The sequence below is a fragment of the Mytilus trossulus genome, chromosome 3 (genome assembly GCF_036588685.1).
Source record: "Mytilus trossulus isolate FHL-02 chromosome 3, PNRI_Mtr1.1.1.hap1, whole genome shotgun sequence".
Lineage (NCBI taxonomy): Eukaryota > Metazoa > Mollusca > Bivalvia > Mytilida > Mytilidae > Mytilus > Mytilus trossulus.
Window position 1 is genome coordinate 63,412,145 of NC_086375.1, and position 23,212 is coordinate 63,435,356.

At 30.2% G+C, this 23,212-nt stretch overlaps 1 protein-coding gene across 1 annotated transcript in view; it reads left to right on the forward strand.

Moving 5' to 3' along the window:
- The window catches only part of LOC134712087 (neurexin-1-like), a 91,675-nt gene that overhangs the window by 2,749 nt on the left and 65,714 nt on the right, over positions 1-23,212 (forward strand). Inside the window, exon 2 of the mRNA XM_063573238.1 lies at positions 14,701-14,933. The gene's annotated coding sequence lies outside the window, so the exon portion shown is untranslated. The remainder of the gene's footprint in view (positions 1-14,700; positions 14,934-23,212) is intronic.

The window sequence follows — 23,212 nt, forward strand, 5'->3', positions numbered from 1 at the left end:
TAATTTCTCTTGGTACCATAAGTTTATGATAAGCAGAACTACAAATTCCTTTCTGTTTACAATTTTTCAGGTGGTTAACAGTTAGATATATGTACATGTGCATGCAGTAATATCTCAGATTTTAATGAAATATCATTTTCATAGATAAAAAAATTACCTCAAAGATATACATATATGTGTAAATTTTGTGAAAAATTAGACTAGTTTTTTTCATAATTAGGAAATTTATTGTGGAAATATAAATACACCATATTACTTGTACATTTGCAGGACTTTGTAAATTTGTAATACAAAAGTGGTATTTTACACCTATTTTTATACCCCTTTATAGACTGAAGACACTTGGTTTCTGGACAATAACTTCAGTGAATAGAAATCTATTGAAATTTAAGCACAAGGTTTATAACCACAAAAGGTCAAAGGGATGGTTGGGATTGATTTTGGTGGTTGTGTGAAAAGAATTTTGTATTCTTATTGTATTTGGTAGGTAATTTTTACAAAGTTTTTTTTAAGACCGCATTCAAATTTTTGGTTGTTACATTGGTATCACGTCATCATCGTCATCCGAAGACATTTGGTTTTCGCACTCTAGTTTTAGTAAAAGTCAATAGAAATCTATAAATTTAAACACAAGGTTTATCATCATAAAAGAAAGGTTGGGATTGATTTTGGGTGTTTTGGTCCCAACAGTTTAGGAATTAGGGGCCAAAAAGGGTCAAAATAAGCAAATTTCTTGGTTTTCGCACAAATACTTTAGTACATGTATAAGTAATCAGAAATCTATAAGATTTTAACATCAAATCTATGACCACAAAAGGAAGGTTGGGATTGATTTTGGGAGTTTTGGTCCCAAAGAATTAAGGGCCAAAAGGGGCCAAAATTAAACTTTGTTTGATTTCATCTAAAAATGAATTATTGGGGTTTTTTGTCAGATATATACCAAATCTAACCGTGTATTCAGATTTTAAATTTTTGGTCCTGTTTTCAAGTTGGTCCAAAATTATTATACATGATAATTAACCAACTCCTTTATCATATAAATATGCCTAATAAAATCAGGAATGTTGCTTAAAATTTCAGTATTGACTTTTTAAATGTATTACTAACAGTTTTAATTATACTTGTACTGTTCTTCAATCATTGCTTCTGGTATTATTATATAATGGATACTACTTTAATATATTCACATTTTTTTCTGAATTTTGTGCAACATAAATATTGGTCTTCCTCAAAATTGCAGAACTAAAGTCTATTTATGATGGTGCTGTTTGACATTTACAAATGTACCTTAATTACAGCAATGCTTATTGGAGTGACCATGACCATGCTTGATTTAAAATCAGCAGATTAAGTACTTTGAGTTTGCTGTTTATGGCTGTTTAGGGTAATGCATAGATTGTTTTCTAGTCACCTATGTTTTGTATCGTTCTTGAAAAGCTGGCATGGGAAGGTTTTGACCATCATTATCTTGATAGGACCGACACAATTTCTAGTATTTTGCAATGGAAATAATAGTGAGGACCAGCATATTTTCTTCAATGACCACCAGGGAATTTTTTTTTTGAAAAATCTGTAACTTTTGTTATCAATATTTTACCACTTTAATAATTATAGTCCATATTCAAAAGGATTTGTCCTTTTCTGACATGTAGACCAAATTGAAGTTTGAACTGATCAAGTGGTATTTAGCCCAATGCTTATGTAAAAGGATGTTAGTATATATATGAGGCAAGTCCTGTGTTTTAAAAATGTATTGCTATCGTCCGAATCCTGTGATTGATACTGTTTAAACTAAAGCTATTGGTAATTGTGAACGATAAGGAAAAAATATAAAAAAAATTTACTACTATGATCTATTAACACTGTAAGAACAAGTTCAAGAGACATAACTCTTTTCAATTATGAAAATACTTTAAAAGTTCAATGTTTTAGAATTCCTATTTAGGATACCTGGTAAAAATCAAATTCTGCTTAAGAAAGTGAATAATGAGAATTACATTTTATGTAAACATTTTATATTTCATTTTTAGCCTATTATAAAATGAAAAGATTATTTGCTTTGATGGGTTTTCACATTCATCTCCAACCAACTTACTGCTTACCTATTGCTTATATATCCTTACACAGAATGGCTATGAATGAAAAAATATTTTTCACCTTTTTACTCAGGAACTAGGAATCTGAGCTTCGTTCATATTGTTACATGCCTCTTGTTAGCATGCTATACCATGTGATGCCTTGTTACATCTATTAATTGTTTATCATCTTTATAGTGTCTATGGAATACTTGTAGCTGGGATAATTTTATATAGTGAGCTTTTGATCACAGTTCCCAGTTGTTTCCTTTCTTTATTTCCAATATCTGTCAGCAATGGAAAAATGAACTTTTTATCCTTGACCTCATTTTCAAGGTCATTCACTTTTTGTTTTAAGCTTTCATGAATAGGTCATAAATGAGACAGTTTGACCAAAATTGCCTGGCACGTTATCATCAGTATGTTGATGGAGTGTTGAATTATAAAGAAGAAATAAATACAAAAAATATATGTACCTTCGTCTACATCATTATAAAAATAAAGAGATGTGGTCTAATTGCCAATGAAACAACTGCCCATCAGACACCAAATGATATAGAAGGTCATCATAAGTCTATATATATATAGCAGACACTTGAGACTTTGCTTAAACTTCAATTTCATTGTTGACTGACTCCCAAATATTTACATTTTGATAGAACTATAATCCAGCTGTCAAACCTTACGATCAGTTGAAACCAAGCTGACATGTGAGGATAATCATTCTTATTCATATTTCGCCTTCAGTCTCAAGTAATGAATTAGCTTAACTTCTCTATGAGGGGTGAAGCTTACATATAATATCTCTGTTTAAAGAAACAAACTATAGCCACCTATAGCCAGGCCAGTGACCTTGACCCTAGTATATAAGCACCTGTTCCATAATAACTTGTCATTATTTTTCTAGAGGGTTTGAAGTGAACACTTCACATAAGTTCTTTTTAGTTATTTTATTTTTATCTTAAATTTGGCAGAAAGTTATTAAAGTTACATTAACTTCAACTTGTCTACGATGTACGACAAGTTCTAATGTTATTTTGTTATTTACAAATAATAATTCCTCAATTGTCTACGATGTATGACAATTGTTGATGGAAATGAATTTAAAAATTTCTTGTCTACGATGTATGACAAGTGTTCATGGAAATTAATTAAATATTTTATTGTCTACGATGTATGACAATTTTATATATTCATTAAGTTTTTGCCTAATAGCACATTTGTTACTTAATTCATACTCCTGTTTGTTAAACAGGTAGATATTTAAAAGTATTTCTATTCACCTGAAGGTCGTGAGTACTTTTCACAATTTACACGTGTTTTACCTGCACAGGTACACATTTTTGTATTACAATGGCTGAATTTGTTTATGCAAATGTATTGTTTTTGCAAGATGTTTAGAATGATGTTTACACTTACAAGGGTGATGGTTATGATTTTCATCACCTCTGGAATGTTTTAGAAATTAAAGATGATAAATTTAATAGGAATACAAGAGGTATTTTGAATAAATCCTCTTCTTAAACAGTTATAAAACCTAGTAGTTTTCTTCTTCTTCTTCCCGGTTACGAGTCGAACTCTATAAAAGTGTAATTGACTCGGGCGCATCTCAAACAGATAGTTTTATAATAGATCATAATGGCATGGCAATTGGAAATAATTGACAAAGCAACAGAACCTATAAAAAGTAAGTTTTAAAATCTAGTGTTACTTGTATAACTTCAAAATCTACTTGATTTGTGATTGTTTCTAACGAAAGTGCTGTTGAGATTTAGATAGGCATGTATATTGATACATTTACTATTTATTATTAATGTAGTAAAGAACCTGTATGAATCATGAGGTTTGAGACAGTTTCACTGCCTTCAACTCTAGCAGAGTTTGTAGAGAAACCTGCTGCTATATTTGAATTTTGCCATTAGAGGCCTACTTTAATGAAGATTTAGTTCTAAATTTTGATCTTATCTACTGAAATGATACGGTGTATGTACCTCCTTTTGGAGTATGTGCCATGGCTGATGATAGTCCAGCCGGAGTTGAATTTGATACGTCTTTTGATCCTGCATTAGGTTTTCAGAAGCCTTTAAGGCTTCTTTTAGTGAGATTAATGGTCCATTATCTCATCCTGTTTGTTGAACAGTTTAATCATGATTTTGATAAAATCAGGAATATATAAAGTTCATAGAGGAAATACTATCACACTGAGAACGGTGACAATCCTAGTGTGTCTAAGATAATTAAAAAATCGAAATGGCAATGCCTAGACAGGCCCACTCTGTTGTTTCAAAGATGCAGGAAACCCAGAGATACTTTATTAAGGGGTTGATCATCACCTCTATTGTTGAGTTGGCTATTTCTTGTTGTAAGAATGAGCCATTGGATCTTGATAATACAAGGATTTTATTGTAAAATTATATTTGTTTGTTTTACCATGGTTTTCTGGTTAAACCCATAGGAGATGCTCAGAAATATTTAGATGATAAAACTTATTTGTAATTCTGTTGTGATAGTTGCTTTATCACATTTCTAGTTATGATTGCAAAAAGCAAACTTAGTGTTTATACAAAGATTCTAAAGCAAATTATAGATTCCTTGGAAGAGGTTCCAGGTCTAGCAATTAATTTACTCCCAGCTGTTATGGGAAAGGCAATATCAGTTTTTTAACTGCAGAGGCTCTGTTGGTCAACAGGGCGACTATACTAGTAGGCAATTCCCTTCATTGAGAGGGAGAGGTTTCCAAAAAGGGAACAGAGAATCTCGAAGAGGTCACATTTCTCAACCAGTTGCTATATATACAGTAGATAACTTAAATATTATGATTTGGAAAATGTTACTAATGATCTATTGATATTAGATTTATTAAGAAATGGTTATAAAATTATTTTGAATGATGTACCACAAGGTTTATCCTTTTTGAATTAAATACATTTCACCTTTCATAAGGATGAATTAATTTCAGAAGTCCAAAAATTGATAGCTAAGAGAGCTATTTAAAAGGTTGATCGATCAATGGAAAATCAGTTTATTTCCTATATTTTCTTGGTTCCTAGGAAAGATTGGTCTTCAAGGCCTGTATCTATTTGAAAAATTCAAACAAACTTAGTTTGTGGCTTATCAGCATTTGGAGCAGGACCATTTATATTTTGTTTAGATGTAATTCTTTAGGATATATATATAGATAGAGCTAATATCTATAGATCTCACAGATGCATATTTAAGTATCATTTATGTTTATATCACAATTTCCTGATTCATGTGGAAAAGACATTGATAGGATATTTATGTTTTTTGTTTTGGATTGGCTTCTGCATCAAGAGTTTTTACTAAGGTTTTAAAACCTGTCTATGTATTTATGAAATAATGTCACTTGAAGTATATACATGCTATAGTTTATACATTGATGATTCTTTTATTATGGATCAGAGTTTAGATGATTGTATTGTGAATACAGAAGAAGTGGTGCAAATGCTTGATAAGCTGTGCTTCAGAAATTTTTTGAGAAGTTGGTACTCATTCCTTGGAAGCACATTGTTTTCCTTTGCCTCATTATTGATACTGAGCTTATATAATTTAAGTTTTTTCTGACAGATGAGAAATGGTAAAATTATCTCCCTTGGGAAATTCTTTTTAAATAGAATTGTGTAACTGTATTATAGATGATTTACATCATATATTGGTCTTGTGATGAATGCTTTTAATGCAGTATCTGTGGGAATGTTACATTGCAGAAACATGGCGAGAAATAATGTTGAAACACTGTATAGTTGTTACAGTGTTTATTATCATCAATAGGTGAAATTTTTTAACAATTTAAAATCAGAAATTAAAAATTTGATTTATAGACCCATCCAAATAAGTTTTTGGGTTGTACCAGATTCCTCTGACATAAGGATTTGGGATCCAAATTTGAAGAAAATGTTTCTGTTGGTAGACGGAGCTTCTTTAAGAGTATGCACTCATTTCATATAGATTTCATAGTATTGTTGGCTGTAATATTCTTCCGAAGAAAAAGCTTTAGTCACAGAGAGTTATACAATCAGAAAATACAATTTCAGTAGCTTTTATTATGCAATAGGAGGTGTAACCTCTTTGTCACTTAACATGCTTACTACAAATATTTCATTATTTGGGCTTGGTGTTCAAGAAAGAACATTTTTATCACAGCTCTTTATATTCCTGGTAAGAAAATTTTTGATGCTTATCATATGTCTAAAAAATTTACAGATTCAAAAGGATGTCAATTGAAAGAAGATATATTTGTTTTGTTGTTATTACGTTTTCATTTTCAATCTGTAGATAATTACTTCGTTGTCTTTTGACCTACAAGCTCCTTTCAGAGATGTTTTTATTTTCATGATCAGAATTAAGACCTTATATTTTCCCATCTTTTTCATTGTTGGGGATATTTATAAAGAAAATTATTAGTGATAAAGTTCAGAAGGCTCTTTTAATTATCCTTTTTGGCTTGCTCAGAGTTGGTTTTCTTTGCTAAGACCAATTTTAATTTCTTTGCCAGTTAAACTGTTAAGCATAAAAATTAGTAACAATGTTACATACTGAAGATAATGTCTTTCCGTCAGGAAGAGACTTAATTTAACTGTATATTGTAAAAAATTTAAGTGAACCAACACCTGAAGGGTTGATTGTGCAGTAGAGTAAAAACGTGTGTATTATACTCAGAAATCACTTTAATATAAACAGGAGATTTCAGAATCATTTGTAAAATATATTTACACTTCATCTTGGAGACCATGCATCTTTTATCTAGCATTATCAATATTTTTTTGAGAAATTTCATTATTTGGTGTGTTCAATTAGAGAACCAATTCCTTATCACCATCTTAAAAAGGATGTTATTGATTATTGAAATTTTTGTAAAACACAAGCTTTTCATATTCAGCATGTTTAATGTGAATTTTTCTTGGTCTATGTTGAAACAGACTTTATCCTTTAAGAAATAGATTTTACTGAATTAGTTTGTTTACTACATGTATTTGTGGAAGGTTGCTTAAATCTGAATCTGCAATTGAAGAGTTAGATACTCTTTCACTTGGGAGATGAATTTAGTGCTATCTTTTTTAAGTTCTTAATATTCATTGGAGTATTTAACATTGAAGACTGTCTTTTATACTTGTGTCTTTATTTGCTTTGACTACATCTGCCTTGCAGTACTATCTTTATCAGCTGTAGATTTACATTCTATGTCTTTCATTCAGAGACATGGCACTTTATTTTTTCATATACATGAGTTTTTGAAAAATACTAGATCTGTTAGTTAGTTTACCTAATGAGGTGATCAAAGGTTTTGATAAACCAAAACTTTGTGTTCATTAAGACAATGATTTATCATGTTTTGTATACAAAATAGGTGAGAGAATTCATCTAAGTCTTTTCGTAAAGTTTAGATAGTTAGAGAGAGTTCTAATTTTATCCGAGGTTTTAAGGTTAACTCATTTAGAGGAACCTCTTCATAAGTGCATTTAGCTTCAGGATGTTCTATTAAGGACATTATGGCAACAGTTTTGTCTGGACATATGGTAAAACTTTTTACAAGTTCTATAACAGGAAAGTAAATAATATCAGTACTTAAACACTTTTCTTCAGTTGTAGTTACTGGATGATCTTGTGATTTTTTATCCTTTATTAAATGTTGGCATTTTTAGTTTGTGTCTACACTTTAAACAAGCTAATTCATTACTTGAGACTGAAGGCGAAATATGAATAAGAATGTTCCTTCATCCAAGCATATCTTGGATGTGCAGGATGAAGGTCATTCTTAGAATATGAGCCTGAGGCTCGAAAGTAATTAATTCCCACCCTAGGGATTATCAGTCAGACCCACCCTTTTCCACTGGGTTTTATATTTGGTCGACACAAACTTGCTTTAAATTATGACAAGTTATTATGGAACAGGTGCTTATATACTAGGGTCAAGGTCACTGGCCTGGCTATAGGTGGCTATAGTTTGTTTCTTTAAACAGAGATATTATATGTAAGCTTCACCCCTCATAGAGAAGTTAAGCTAATTAATTACTTTCGAGCCTCAGGCTCATATTCTAAGAATGACCTTCATCCTGCACATCCAAGATATGCTTGGATGAAGGAACATCTAACACTTTTTGTATTTACAGACCTATTATCTCTCATTCAATGCCAACAAGATTATGACTATGCAAGGTCAATGTAAAAATTCATATATTGTATGCAAAACCCGATGCAAGACTAGCAAGGATTCCTTAAAATCAACCAAAAAGAGCAAAAATCAGGTCTTCCGGTATATAAATTATAGAAGAAACAGGCGCGGATCCAGAGGGGGGGTTCCAGGGGTTGGAACCCCCTTTTTTTGGACGATCAATGCATTTGAATGAGGACATGTAATTGGACTCCCCCCTTTGGCCTGGGTTAGGACCCCCCCCCCCTTTTCAAAATGGCTGGATCGGCCCCTGAGAAAATAAATTCAGGTTATGAGAATCTGAAAATGACCTTTTGAAAATACCAGAGTCTGTTTCTTAGATTGACGAGCATACTTCTATGCGCACAGGCTCCTGTGAAAGCACACTTTGCTTATTTTTGTTGGTCACTAATTGCTTTTAGAACTACTGGATGTTTTTGAATATTTTCATTATCATTGTTGCCTTTATAAATTTTTGCCATGATATTGGAGATAAATCACTACTATCTTTTGTATTATCTATTGTGGGGACAGTCCTTTAATCATTAAACAATTGAATTCACCACCACTCTGAATACAGAAATTATCAAAAGGTTTATGGTCATGTTTTACTCATATTTATGGTTGATAAAAAAATATTTTTTATATGTAATGAAATAAAAAAGATGTGGTATGCGTCAATGAATCAGTAACTTAATGATAAATGCCAAAAGGTTTTGAATATTTTAAACACATATTACCCCATCCAAGGAAGGGTAGAGGTAAAACTGATTTACCTAGTCTTGTTGATCTGTCCAAAACACATTTCTGTTTCATGCTTCTCAGCAGCAACAAGACAAAGCTTCTTGATACATTTGTATATGAAACCCTCTAATCTGGTTATGCCTTACCATGTTATATATTTTCTGTTCTTTTCATAACATTCATCCATTTTGCCTAAACTGTATACATCTTTAAAGTATGAATGCCCATTAGACAACTGTATTCGTCACCATTTTAATGACTATTATGTCATGCACATTTTCATGATTGAGGATTGAGGAATAGTGTAATAAGTGTGCTAAGTGTGCTATTAGCTCACTAAAACATCTTGTAATTACAACTTATGGTCTCATTCAAGAGTGTTTTAGCAGAAGAAATATTTTCAGGTTTATATGTGCCCTGTAATTCCAATACCATCATACAAATTTATCAGTATGTATTCTATTTATTACCACAATTTAAAGTATATGATTAAAGCCTTTAAACAATTTCAAGTATCTGATTAAAGTCTTCAAACAATGTAAATATTAGCTTAGAGTTAACTGTGCTATTTTAAAAAGCAAAATCAATGTGCAAGAAGTTTATAGTAGTAATAAAAATAAAACATTTTGTCAAATTACTGTGAAACTTTTTTACAAGCTTATGTTCTGTATTATTTCTGAGCATTTACATAACTTTCATAAACAAGTTGAAATGATTTGCTTTAATAGATTAATTGACCAAATTCCCTTTATTTTCATAATAACATTTTTGCCTGCAAGACATAGGGATGACTATACAGCGTTAAACTTAGCAGTTTCAACTATTTGCAGAATTTTTAATTTCTGTACTTTAAGCTTAGTTTGCCTCACCCAAAATGTTATGAATCTTATACATATTATGCTTATTTATATTACCACAAAACTCAGTTAATAAGAATGTGGGTAGTGTCACTTTTGCAATTCTTGAGTTATTTGAATTTATGTCCCTTTATAACTTTTTATGCAATAAGGGGTATTTGCTGTATGGAATAATTGTAAGGTGTACATATCTGTCTGGCAGATATCATTTAACCTTGACTTCATTGTCAAGGACTTTTAAAAATGTTAAGTTTATGAGATAACTTTGCGATAAAACCTTACAAAACTTTCAACATAAAATCAATGGACAGTAAAGGAGGAGAGACATATCAGGTTGTGCACTATTGTTTTAAGGTATATATATGCAATTCAAAGTTTATTATTCTACAAATTGTGAAAATATTGAAAAAGTCTTTTTTAAAGTCGGATCGACTTCAAATCAAATTACATCCTTCTAGAAGAGAGTTGTAGAGAGAGAAAATATGTAATTAGAATACTGTGTTATTGGAAAAATCATATATTTTTTAATACCTGCATTTAAGTCTGACAGTCATGACAGTCTATTAATATTTACAGATGACCATGAAATAGATTCATCATTTGTAGCAAAATCATAAATCGTGGTTGTAACTACTTAATTGCTAAATGTAGTAAGGTATAATTTATTGTTTTCATATAATTTGAGTTAATACAGGTATTGAAATCTCAGTTGGATTTGAGTAGATACACATGTAAATCAAGCAGCGTTAACCAATAAATTGTAAATCAAGAGAATCAATACCCCTTGATGCAATTGGAGTAACTTTTTTGAAAAGATATTTAGTAGTAGATTATGGATGATGATTGAAATGTATTTTGAAGTTTTGCATGTTGTACAGATAGATTAATCTAAAATATGGTAATTAGCCAAACTACATGTATAAACATTACTTAGATACTGTTTGAGTGCATTTCTTGTTTATATTGTCAATCCCACTGAAATTTCTGTAGCTTATTGTATGTGTTGAATGTATATTTTGTAAAGGTAAACTGTGGAGGCATAAAACCACAGGAAAAAGATTATCCCATTAAATATTATAGAGTGTATTCTTGATATGCTTCTGAAAACGTGCAGAAAACAATTTTCAGAACCATGTATGATTAAGATGTACCATGAATACATTTCCACTAAGGTACACCTCATCTTTGGTACAAGGGAAAAGGGGGGAAGGGGGGGTTCTAGATGAATAATAAAAAATTACCTCTTAAGACCACTTCAGCCTTTAAGCATTACCAAATATTTAAGGGGTTAATGGACAAAAATTGTCAGGTTCATTTGTAAAAATCTAGTTTACTGTGAGTACCAGTAATCAAAATGATTAAAAATGGTTCACACATTTTGCTGTTTAGGCCAAAGTTTAATATTACAGCCAGGTCAATATATTTGACATCACACAGTCAACATGTAATCTTGTGAAAACCTGAGCAGAGTGAAGCATACAGATGAGAGATTGATAATCAGAGTTTTAAAGTGTACTGTGAAGGAGCATTGAGTATTGACTAGTGAAATGTAATATAATAAATGATGTCTCTGTTGTTAGACAAATAATAATGGAATTGTTTTTTATATGTACAATATGATCATATGTAAACTATTATTTGATATTAAAGAGAGTTCTGAGTGAGTCATACTGAAAAATAACCACTGAGAATAACCTTTAACTAAATAACCTTATATGTACTGTAGATCTAAGAAACTATTAGTAATATGGGAATGATTAAGCCTGTTATGGTAAAACTCACGGACTTAAAAAGTGCAAATTCAAAATGACATTTTCCTTTGCTCAAACTGATGATATAGATAAATTATAATGTTATATTAAGTCTCTCTAATAGTATCCACCATTTGAGGATATTTGAATAAATAATTTTTTTGATTACATGTTCGAGTACTCATTAGCTTGTACATTACAGAAAGTTAATCAACAGTCTTGACTTGTAATTCCTAACAAGATTTACATAAAAATACAAACTTTCATCAAGTACAATATTTTCCAGGTTTTCAGTTCCAAAGTATTTTTTTCTAATCTAATTAGTAATTACTAAAGCATTACAAAAGCGTCTCTTTCATGTAACAGTTTTTGATATGCACTGTGCACCAAAAGTTAATTATTGCATTTCCTTTCCATGAGTCTATGTTTTGATTAGATTGACAAGCCAATTACAGAGCATCAAACCCACTGATCAAAGACTTATGTTTTATCCCTTTCCTTTATTAGGTAATGTTCAATTCGATAGCATCAGTTGCCAAATGATTCCAGTAAATGAAGCCATCTTTAATAGCTGTGACATAAGGATCACTTAATTCTTGAAAGGCAATGATTGTTTGAGATATAAATTCTTTTTTTAATGGTCTTTCCTTTTTTTAGTTGTTTGTGTCTTGAAGGTTCCATTTATGTAAATATTGACCCCTTTTACAGCTAAAACTGTACCACTTTTACTATGAAGTTTTCAAAAAATCTTATCCTAGAATTGAAAGTTCATATGCACTATTTTTTTCAATTGTCAAAGTATAGGGCTGTGCGGCATATTTTCAACGTTTATATGCCCTGAACTTCTCACAGTTTAAACTATCACTAGTTTTCTTAACTACCCCTACCTTGAAAGAAAGGTTTCAGATTTTAATGTAAACAATATGCACATGTTTAATTACTGGTAACATTCCCAAGTTATGTCTATGTGAGATTGAACACCAGTGGCGGATCCAGAACTTTTCCTAAGGGGTGGGCTGCTCCAGTCATGCTTCCATGATTCCCTATATAATCAACCACGAAAACCAACCATACAAAATCTTCCATTTATGTTAATTGAAATAATGGATTTTTGAATAACTTTTTATAATGAATTCAAATTTGTTTTATTAAAATTTCTGTTAAATTGAGGACCTTTATTTGTTATGGTTTTCTCACTTTAATATGTTCAGCAGACACTATAGACATAAATTGTTACAGAGAAGAATGGCTTATTATATTTATGAAATGCACTTGTATTGAAGGAGTGTTGATTTTTGATATCTTGTTAATGGTACTTAATTGCAATGCATAGACAAATGTCAGTATACATACTTGATATTGAGTCATTTACAGAGATGTAGTGTTGAATCTGTTAATAAGAGTTTTATAAAGAATGTCGATACATGATCAATGGCATGTACTTCATCAAAATTTTCATCAAAATTTTCATTGCCATAGAATTTTATGAAAGAAAATAATAACATTGTATTTTTTTTCTAAAATTAGATGGACCTTATTTTTGAGGATGGTTACGAACCTTTTTCTGGAGGTGCCATGGGATTGTGTCTTTGTTTTGCCTAAATACAAATTGTTTAACAATGGTTGATACATGTACTGATGATTTATTATAATCATAGGATTCCATTTTTTTGTGTGGGTATACTAAGTATTTGAATTTGTTTTTTCCCCATACCCACACAAGTTACATGTAGCAGTATTAAATTATTGAAAGCACAACATTATTTTAATAATAATCCCTGAATTTTTTTTTTTGCAAACACAAAAAATTGATACCAAAGAAAATAAATTATAATAGTGACATTCTAGTGTTTTTACATTGTTTTGCTGTTTACATATTATGAGCTGTTTTGGAGTGAAATTGAAATATGATATTGTTGCTAAGAATTTTTTATGAGAAATAATTAAGTGATTGGGGACACAATAATGCAAAATTTTACCAATTTGATGAAAACGTTTTACATTTTTAAAAGAGTCAAAAGGCAGAGCAAGATGAACCTCACTAAAATTCAGGGTATTTTCAAGTGATCCTGCTTCACATATGGCAACTGTCATGCCTCATAGAATATGAGTGAGATACTATAGTAAGTCAATCCTAATTGTATTGGAGATTTCATGTGAATTTCCAAATCAATGGATAAAAAATACTATTGAGTGAGTAAATATTTATGAAAACTAGAAACCTATCAATAAGTTAAAGTAAAATAACATGTTTGTTGCTGTTCTTCATCTTGCGGATTGTTTTCCTAGTATATAGATACTAGTATTGAAAGATGTGGTATTATTGCCAGTGAGACAACTCGCAATCCAAGTCACAACTTATAAAGGTAAACAATTATAGATCAAGGTACAGTCTTCTACACGGAGCCATGGCTCACACAGAACAGCAAGCTATAAAGCCAGGCCCCCCCCCAAAAAAAATAGTGTAAAACTGTGTAAAACCGTTCAAATGGGAAATCCAACAGTCTAATCTATGTAAAAAAAAACAGAATATATATATTATAGTAGAGGTGCTATCAAGTACAGTAACGATACATATCACAGAAATTCAACAACATTGACACACATTTCTGATAATAATTATGCTTCTGAAATTGTAACTCATTATCACCTATGTCTGAGACTGTGAAGTGTGGAAAAGATGTACCTAATAGTTTTAATGGTTTGATACTGTTTTCAAAGCTTTCCATTGATTTAGATTGAGTCACTATGTTTATTATTGTAAAACTTTCAGCTTTAATTTGATTAATATTGCAGAAGTAAAACACGAGAATTGATGGTAAACAAGTTTGTAGATTAGCGTGAGAATTGGATTTTCTGAGGTTATAAATAGTATTGATTAGATTGATTCCATTGGTCAATATAGCCATTCAATGTTCTTTGACGAGTTATTACATGATTTGCATAATGGATTAATGTCAGAGACCTGTGGTAGAACAATCATTGGCGATACATTTGAAGGTATATAATATTTATATTGCCTATTGGTTTAATATGTATCAGATATTTATAACAGTTGAGGACATTTAATAAACATGCTCTCTACTATTATCTATTAACAGGAATTGATCTATAAGACAAATGATGTTAGAACACTGGTTGTGAAAAGAATAATAGATGAAAACAGATGATAACTAAGACTTCAAGATCAATAGAACTTGCATTATTTAAGAGCAGAAATGTGAAAAAGATGTGAATCGCCAAACACACGACATTTCATTTTGAATTATGTTAAGGAATCCTGGAGCCAATCAATACTTGGTGAGATTGGATTGTTTGCCGCAGCATGGATCATGTAAGTATTCGACCATAAATTATATGTTAGATTTATAGGCATTAGGTCGTTATGTTCATGTAGTTGTCTTTGATTATTAAGTTTGGCTTCCATTAGAAATTCAATATGGCTTCTTGCATAGAATCCTCATCAGTATCCTCAACATGTCACTTATTAATATAACCTTCAACAGTTAATGTCAGAATAGTAGTATTACTACTGCTATTATGTTAACTTCCTGCCTTTTTATTTCTATGGGATTTCTAACAATTGCTATTGCTAAATTTCCATTAAACGTAGTGTAGGCAAATTGTTGGTACTAAGTGCATTTAGTTCCATATATAATATAGACCACCAGCGGGAAACATTTAATCAAATTGTTATTGAATATCATTAAAATATTTTAAGTTTGGAATGAACATTAGTTGAATGGTTCTGATATAATTTCACTCTGCATGCTAAATTAATTTTCCACTTACTGCAAAGTATGCAACACAAAAGTAAAAATATTAAAACACTTTGACAAAATGAAAAATCAGTTTTATTGAAATATTAGGAAGCTGCCTATTCTTTGACAAGTAAATCATATTCTCGTATTTCAATATCAATGATATTTTGTAATGAAAAACATATAAAAGAAGCAATTTTTTCTTCTCTTTGCCTCTGAATCACAACTGTTGTCCTCTCTCAATGCTATAATTTGATTGTGTTGATTGTGCTCAGATGCTGACATATTGAAGATCTTTAATTGAACCCATTATCTGTTTGTTTTTGAAAAGAAAGTCAAATATAGTATGTTTCTTTACATTGTCTTTACAATTTCAAAAAAACCTCCTCAAAAAACATTTACTGTCACCAGATATGTCAATGTGTCTTTATACCAATATTCAAAATACCAAATAGTCCTTTAATATGTGCTTTAAGATAGAATTCAAGTTTTATTAATACAGGTCTGTTAAGTATGTTAGGAATATATCAATGCTCTACACTGAATTCATATATACATTTCTCCTTAAAGAAACCTACAGACCACACCCTTGGCTAGGGGGTCGTACCCCCCTTGAAAACAAATAAGCACTGTTAAAGTTGAGTATGATTGTATCCAACCCCCTAAAAATAAGAAATTTTGCAACCCATTCACAAATTAAAAGAAGGAGAATTTTTATTTGAAGCATGTAAACTATATAGATTGTATGCATATAATTACTATGACTCTAGGAAATCTTTCCTCTGGTACAGTGGTAGCAAATTCAGGAAATTAAACAAATTGTTTGTAAGAAAACATGTTGGGATCCCACTAACATGTTTAATACCACCACATTATTTATGTATGTGCCTGCCCCAAGTCAGGAGCCTGTAATTCAGTGGTTGTCGTTTGTTTATGTGTTACATATTTGTTTTTTGTTCAATTTTTTTTTACATAAATAAGGCCCTTAGTTTTCTCGCTTGAATTATTTTACATTGTTTTATCGGGGCCTTTTATAGCTGACTTTATGCGGTATGGGCTTTGCTCATTGTTGAAGGCCGTACGGTGACCTATAATTGTCAATGTTTGTGTAATTTTGGTCTTTTGTGGATAGTTGTCTCATTGGCAATCATACCACATCTTCTTTTTTATATGTACATATATCAAAAGCTTGTAAATGGCGATATTTTCATAAATCATCTATCATCTAGCAGCACAAATGAAATTGATTATGTGTATTTTTGTTAACTATTTTTACCTAATATTTCCAAATGTTGTTGAATGTGGGTTTTTATGAATTTTGTTTGTCAGTGATCTCTAAACTTCCCACGTATGTCTGTTTCTCATTTATATTTAACCATTAAGCAGGAAAACGGGGGACATTAGATATCATATTGTAATTGTAAAGAGAAAGTGAAGATTAATAATGCACTGACATTTCAGTGTACCAGTATATTGCTTTTCTCATTTTAAGTTATAAGTAGAAGTGAAATAACTTTATATACCAAAAAATGAAAACTACATCCTTAAAAAGAAATGTCATCTATAAAATGTCTATATGTACATAGGTTAATTGTAAAAAATATAAAAAAAAATTGAAAATCTTCAAATGTCAAATATCTAAGTTAAATGTCAACATTTTTTTTACAAATAAAATATGGAAAATATCGTTAGAAATATAAAATGGTTTAGATTTACATTATCCAGAGTTATAGAAAAAAGCACAGAAGTTTGAAGCTCTGCTCTTGATTCTCATATTAAAGCTACTGTCTGTGGTTGGGTTGCTGTCTCATTGACTTCTACACTAGGGCCTTCAGTTATACAACTTAAGGATCTTATTAGGTGAGGTTTTTGAATTTGTGTCAAATGTTCGGACTTCTTGAAATTTTTCTATACTATACAAGGTAAAATATTTTGCCGCATAATACCCATTTATCTTTTCATATAAGACTTACTGATTATAGCTCTTGAAAGGTCATTTGCCAAAATTTAAGCAGACTCTTGATTTATTTTGATTTGAGACCCAAATAAAACCAATGCAAATACGTATAAGGTAAAAGTATGCATCAGCCTTTTCCCACCATATTTTTTAAATTAAATATCTCGAAAAGGACCTCCATGACCTATCAATATTTTTAGCTTATTTTTTTCCTAAACTAATTTTCTTCTGACTGCTCAATAGAATCAATTTTAATATCTTGGATTTTCTGAATATCACCTAAGTACATCCCTAACTCAATACTCTGTCTACTAAATTTGTGCTCTAAACACCAAGTTGATTAATTTGATTGGTTGATTAGTGAATCTTGAGTATGATGAAAGTTCCTGAAAGTCTTTTGCCTGCATGACAGAAATCTACCTTTATTTCTATTTGTTGTTTCTATCACATGCTTTTGAATCCATTTTATTATCCTCTACCCCAGAAGGTCACTAAAAGAAAGGAACTTCCATCTTTAAGTATCTCTCCTGTTCTAATTTAAGAATAAAGAGGAGACATTTTTTGAGATAACAAGATTTTTTATTGTTATCTCTAAGAAATTTGTCTTTCATGCCTGTTGCTGTTGTTCATCTTGAAATTCACCATCAGATCATCAATATTACAACAGACATTTTACCAATATAGGAATCTCAATTTGTACTTTTGTTTTATGTCACTAGAACTTTGAATTAATGAAAGTCAATAAATATAGTTATTGGTTTTCTTTCAATATAAGGTTACATAACCAGAAAATTAATTCAGACAATTTTCTGATGGAAATTAGATTAAGAAGAAGGTTTTCATTAATCTTATGGTTAATTACTTATTTCTGAAAGCTGTAGTTCTGAATGTCATCTAATCTTCAGCATGATGAACTAATTTGAAAACAGTTTTTAAGAATTATACTGTGTAATCATTGAGAAGAATGAACTTTTATTTAATTATACATTTATTTTTGAATGTGGTTATTGAATATTGATCAATGTATAATAAAACATGCACAATATGCTATTTAGTTACTTTAGATGTCGGTTTGCTGTCTCATGGAGGTTTACACTACATCTCCTTATTAAAAAAAGAAAGAAAATTGTCCTCAAATTAGGGTAATGATCATATCTTCATAAAAATTAAATGATTTGATTGACGGTTAAATTCCATACACTAGAGCAATGTCACTTGAAAAATTATATATATAAAAAAAAGTCCGAATATTGAAGCCTTTTAGGGAACCATCTGAAAAAAAAGTATGATTTTAATGTGAATGTGAGAAAAGAAGTTTCCATCTGAAAATTAAACAACATTTTTAAAGATCTGAAAATCTCATTGCATTCCAATACATGCACAGGCACTTGTCTATGAATGTTGTTTACCTATATTACATAATGTAATACTAGGATGTATAGCTAATTTATTTTGAGGCAAGTGCCTGTACGAGACATAGTATGAAATTATACATGCTTAAAAGATTAACAACGCAAAATATATTATAAAATGAAAGAAAATTTTTGGAGACAATTTTTTTTAAAAATAATTAAGTGGACAGATAAAATTTCTTCTAAACTGTAGAGAGTTAATATAGGTACTGACTATTATTTAGGGTTGTTAAAATAGATTTACTTGAAAATTTCAGGTTTATGATGTGTTATCAGTCTTTAACGGAAAACATTACAATGAAATTTATCACAAACATACATTCCTCTTCACAGTGATTGATGTAATTTTCTTCTTGTGAATTATAATATATTTGTTTTCTGTGCAACCTTTGAGACGCACTTCATTGCATACTTAATTCAACATACTTTTGTGCCACTTTAACTTCCAGAAATATTGTTTGACAAAAATCTTATCTTTATAAAACAAGTGGATAATGGGTGGAATCAGAAAAAATGAAGCAAAAGTGTGACATGGGGGTTCCAATTTCAAACTTAATATTTTGTATTTCTTTTTGTCTTGCCCTATTACCAATACTTTAAATTTTATAATTCCAAAGTTTCAGGCCGAACGAAACAGACACATTGAATAATCTTAAATTTTAATAGCATACATCTCAAAAATATTTAACAGAAACCATACTACTTAAAAACAAGTTTGGTAATAAAACAGTCAAGAAAACATTGCTCAGACCTTTTCCAAATGAAAGTCAATATAAAAAGGAAAATTTTAAAACCAAAATTTCCATCTTTTCTGCTAAATCATATAATAACAATCAAATTGAATAGCTTAATTTGAAAAAAATAATAGTAACTAGTGATTGAAGTTTTTGCCAATAAAAAGAATCTTAATATATTTCAGTTACAATAGTAAACTTTGAAAGCCCTGAAATTTTGTGATCATTTGCAAAAAACAAAATGTCATTTCATTGTACCGTTTTAATGTAATTGTATGTAGAAAAAGCCTTCTATTTTCAGTATTTTGTCACACTCCTGACATATTTTATTAAGATTGAAAAATGCTTTAAACTTTCACAAAAAATCACTAAACACATTGCTATATCATTGATTTCAATTTCTGATATCTTTACCCATAGAACAGGACTTTCTTTTTAGGACCATTTAAAAAAACCACAAAGAGAGGCACCCCAAAATGTCAGGAGTGTGACAACTGTCTTTAAACATCTACCAAAGAATACAAAGGACTTAAATGTTATATTTTTTTTATTTTTCAGAAGTGGCTATTTCAAAGAGAAGAAAAAAAATCATTACCACTGTGATATGTTTATCTCATAGATGTGGGAGTGCATTATATATGTCAGGAGTGTGACGCTTTTTTAAGGCATTTTCTGTCAATTCATAATTCACAAGAACAAGTTCCACAAGTTTCTTTGTGTAAGAAATGTTAAAACCAAGTAATATTCCTATCATTTACCTCTTAAATGTGTTATTTATCATGATTGTTTTGGCACAATAAGTTTTAATTAGTCATTTTTCTATTTTTTGTGCACTGAGTCATTGAGTTATGCAAATTTATCAAAGGAAATAAGTGTGTACAACTATAATATCATAAAGGGATGTGAGGAAATGAATTTTGTACAAAATTGAACAATTATTTTTATTTAAAATGGTACATTAAAGATGTTTCAAGGATTAACCATTCAGATGTAATTCGTCACACTCCTGACATGAATTTAACAATTTAAGAAAAATATGAAAATTAGCTTTATTTTTAGGACAGATAATTGAAAGACAGCTAGTAAAGTGAAGAAACTTTTGGTAAACCTTCCACTCCTTAAAACATCTACCAGATTTGCTGAAATAAGCAGGGCAAAATTTTCTAGAAGAAATGATTCAAAGAAAGAGACTTCGAATGAGAGAACTCGCAAATACTGGCTGAATCTGAAATTAAAAATTGATCAGCGGAAGTTGGACCATCATAAAATAAAAACCTATAAAACCAAGCTAACAAAAAAAAGCTTAAAGAAAGAAGAACTTCAAATTCCAAATTTTATAAACAATACAAAGAAAAACAAAGGCAGTGGCAGAGAAACAGTAGAAAAAAAGGAAGAAAGATAAAAAAGAAGTTGGGTTGAATAAGGACTTAGAATCGAACAAAACCAGCTCAAAAATTAAAATGAGAACAGATCTGTGACTGTGTCAGATTCCAGATCTACAGTGAGAAAACCTGCACAATAAACAAGAAAACAATTGCCACAAAACAAAAATGCTTATAAATGATCCCTTCTAGAAGGCCCTTCTGGGTGTAGCATTTTTTATGATGTGTTTCAAAGAACTCGTCCAAGCATTTGGGTTTTGTGGCAGTTGTTTTCTTGTGTGTTGTGCAGGTTTTCTCACTGTAGATCTGGAATCTGACACAGTTACAGATCTGTTCTCATTTGAATTTTTGAGCTGTTTTTGTTCGATTCTAAGTCCTTATTCAACCCAACTTCTTTTTTATCTTTCTTCCTTTTTTTCTACTGTTTTTCTGCTACTGCCTTTGTTTTTCTTTATATTGTTTATCAAATTTGGAATTCAAAGTTCTTCTTTCTTTAAGCCTTTTTTTGTTAGCATGGTTTTGTAGTTTTTTATTTTGTTTAAGATTGTCCAACTTCCTCTGATAATTTTTTAATTTTATATTCAGCCAATATTTGCGGGTTTTCTCTTTCCAAGTCTCTTTCTTTGAATCATTTCTTCCAGATAATTTTTCCTGGCTTATGTCAGCAAGTCTAGTGGATGTTTTAAGGAATGGAAGATTTACCAAAAGTTTCTAAATTACTAGCTGTCTTTCAACTATCTGTCCTAAAAATAAAGCTAATTTTCATATTTTTCTTAAATTGTTAAATTCATGTCAGGAGTGTGACGAATTACATCTGAATGGTTAATCCTTGAAACATCTTTAAATATACCATTTAAATTCAAAATGATTGTTCTATTTTGTACAAAATTCATTTCCTCACTTTCCTATATGATTTTATAGTTGTACACACTTATTTCCTTTGATAAATTTGCATTACTGTGCACAAAAAATAGAAAAATGACTAATTAAAACTTATTGTGTCAAAACAATCATGATAAATAACACATTTAAGAGGTAAATGATAGGAATATAACTTTGTTTTAACATTTCTAACACAAAGAAACCTGTTGAACTTGTCCTTGTGAAATTATGAATTGACAGAAAATGCCTTAAAAAAAGCGTCACACTCCTGACATATATAATGCACTCCCACATCTATAATATAAACATATCACAGTTGTGATAATTTTTTTCCTTCTCTTTGGAATAGCCACTACTGACAAATAAAGAAGAAGAACATATTTAAGTCCTATGTATTCTTTGGTACATGTTTAAAGACAGTTGTCACACTCCTGACATTTTTGGGTGCTTGTATAGAAGTTAATCCAATATGTGAATTATGCACCTCAGGATGTCTGTATAGCCTTTTATGGATAGCTTATACATGTATACAATAAATACTTACCAGTTTTACACACAAATACTCCTTCAAAATACAACCATAACACTTTAATTTAGAAATTATCAAATTTTGCCAATATTAATTTTTGGTACATACCTTTTCACAATGTATATTTATTTACATAATATTTGTGCAATGATAACACCAATCTATAATCTACAAAACCTAGTATTGAAGAATGATTATAAACCATCTTCATATACATGCATTCATCATAATAATTTTTACTCAACATGTAAATTTAAAAAAAAAAAATCCTGTCACACAAAAAGCGTCACACTCCTGACAAATTTGACATGTTTTTTTAATAAAACTTTTGGCTGGTACAAGATATCTAAATGAAATTTGACTGCAAGTTAGCTGGTATTGAACTTGTTGGTTTGACATTTAATTTACTTTCCTAAATATAATGGGGGAAACAATATGCCCCAATATGTTAAAATCTTCATTTTTTCTGATTCCACCCTAATGCAGTGTTTCATAAAATAAGAGCAGGGCTATAAAACAAATATATGTGGCTATCACCAAAAAAAAATATATGGGTAAAATACATATGCTTTCATGTAATATATATTTCTCTAATTTTTACTGGATTTATCCTTTTCCAGACCTTTTGATTATTTTCATTTAATCAACATGTGGTTCATTTAATCTCAGCTCTTCATTGGTCAAAATTTGATTATGATATTTCTTGCTTTCCTTTGAAAATCCTATTGTGACGACATGAAAAAATGTGTCAATGCCTGATGAAGTCAAATTACAAGAATACATCTTTTTTCAGATGATTTAAAAGAATGATTTTAGGATTGTCTGCATATCTCCTTCAATCATTAGAGAAACAGATTCCACTCTTAAATCTCTTGCAATAAAATATTTATCCACACTCAACAGTTTAATTTTAATATCTTACCCTAATATTGCATTATATCGTAACAGTACAACTT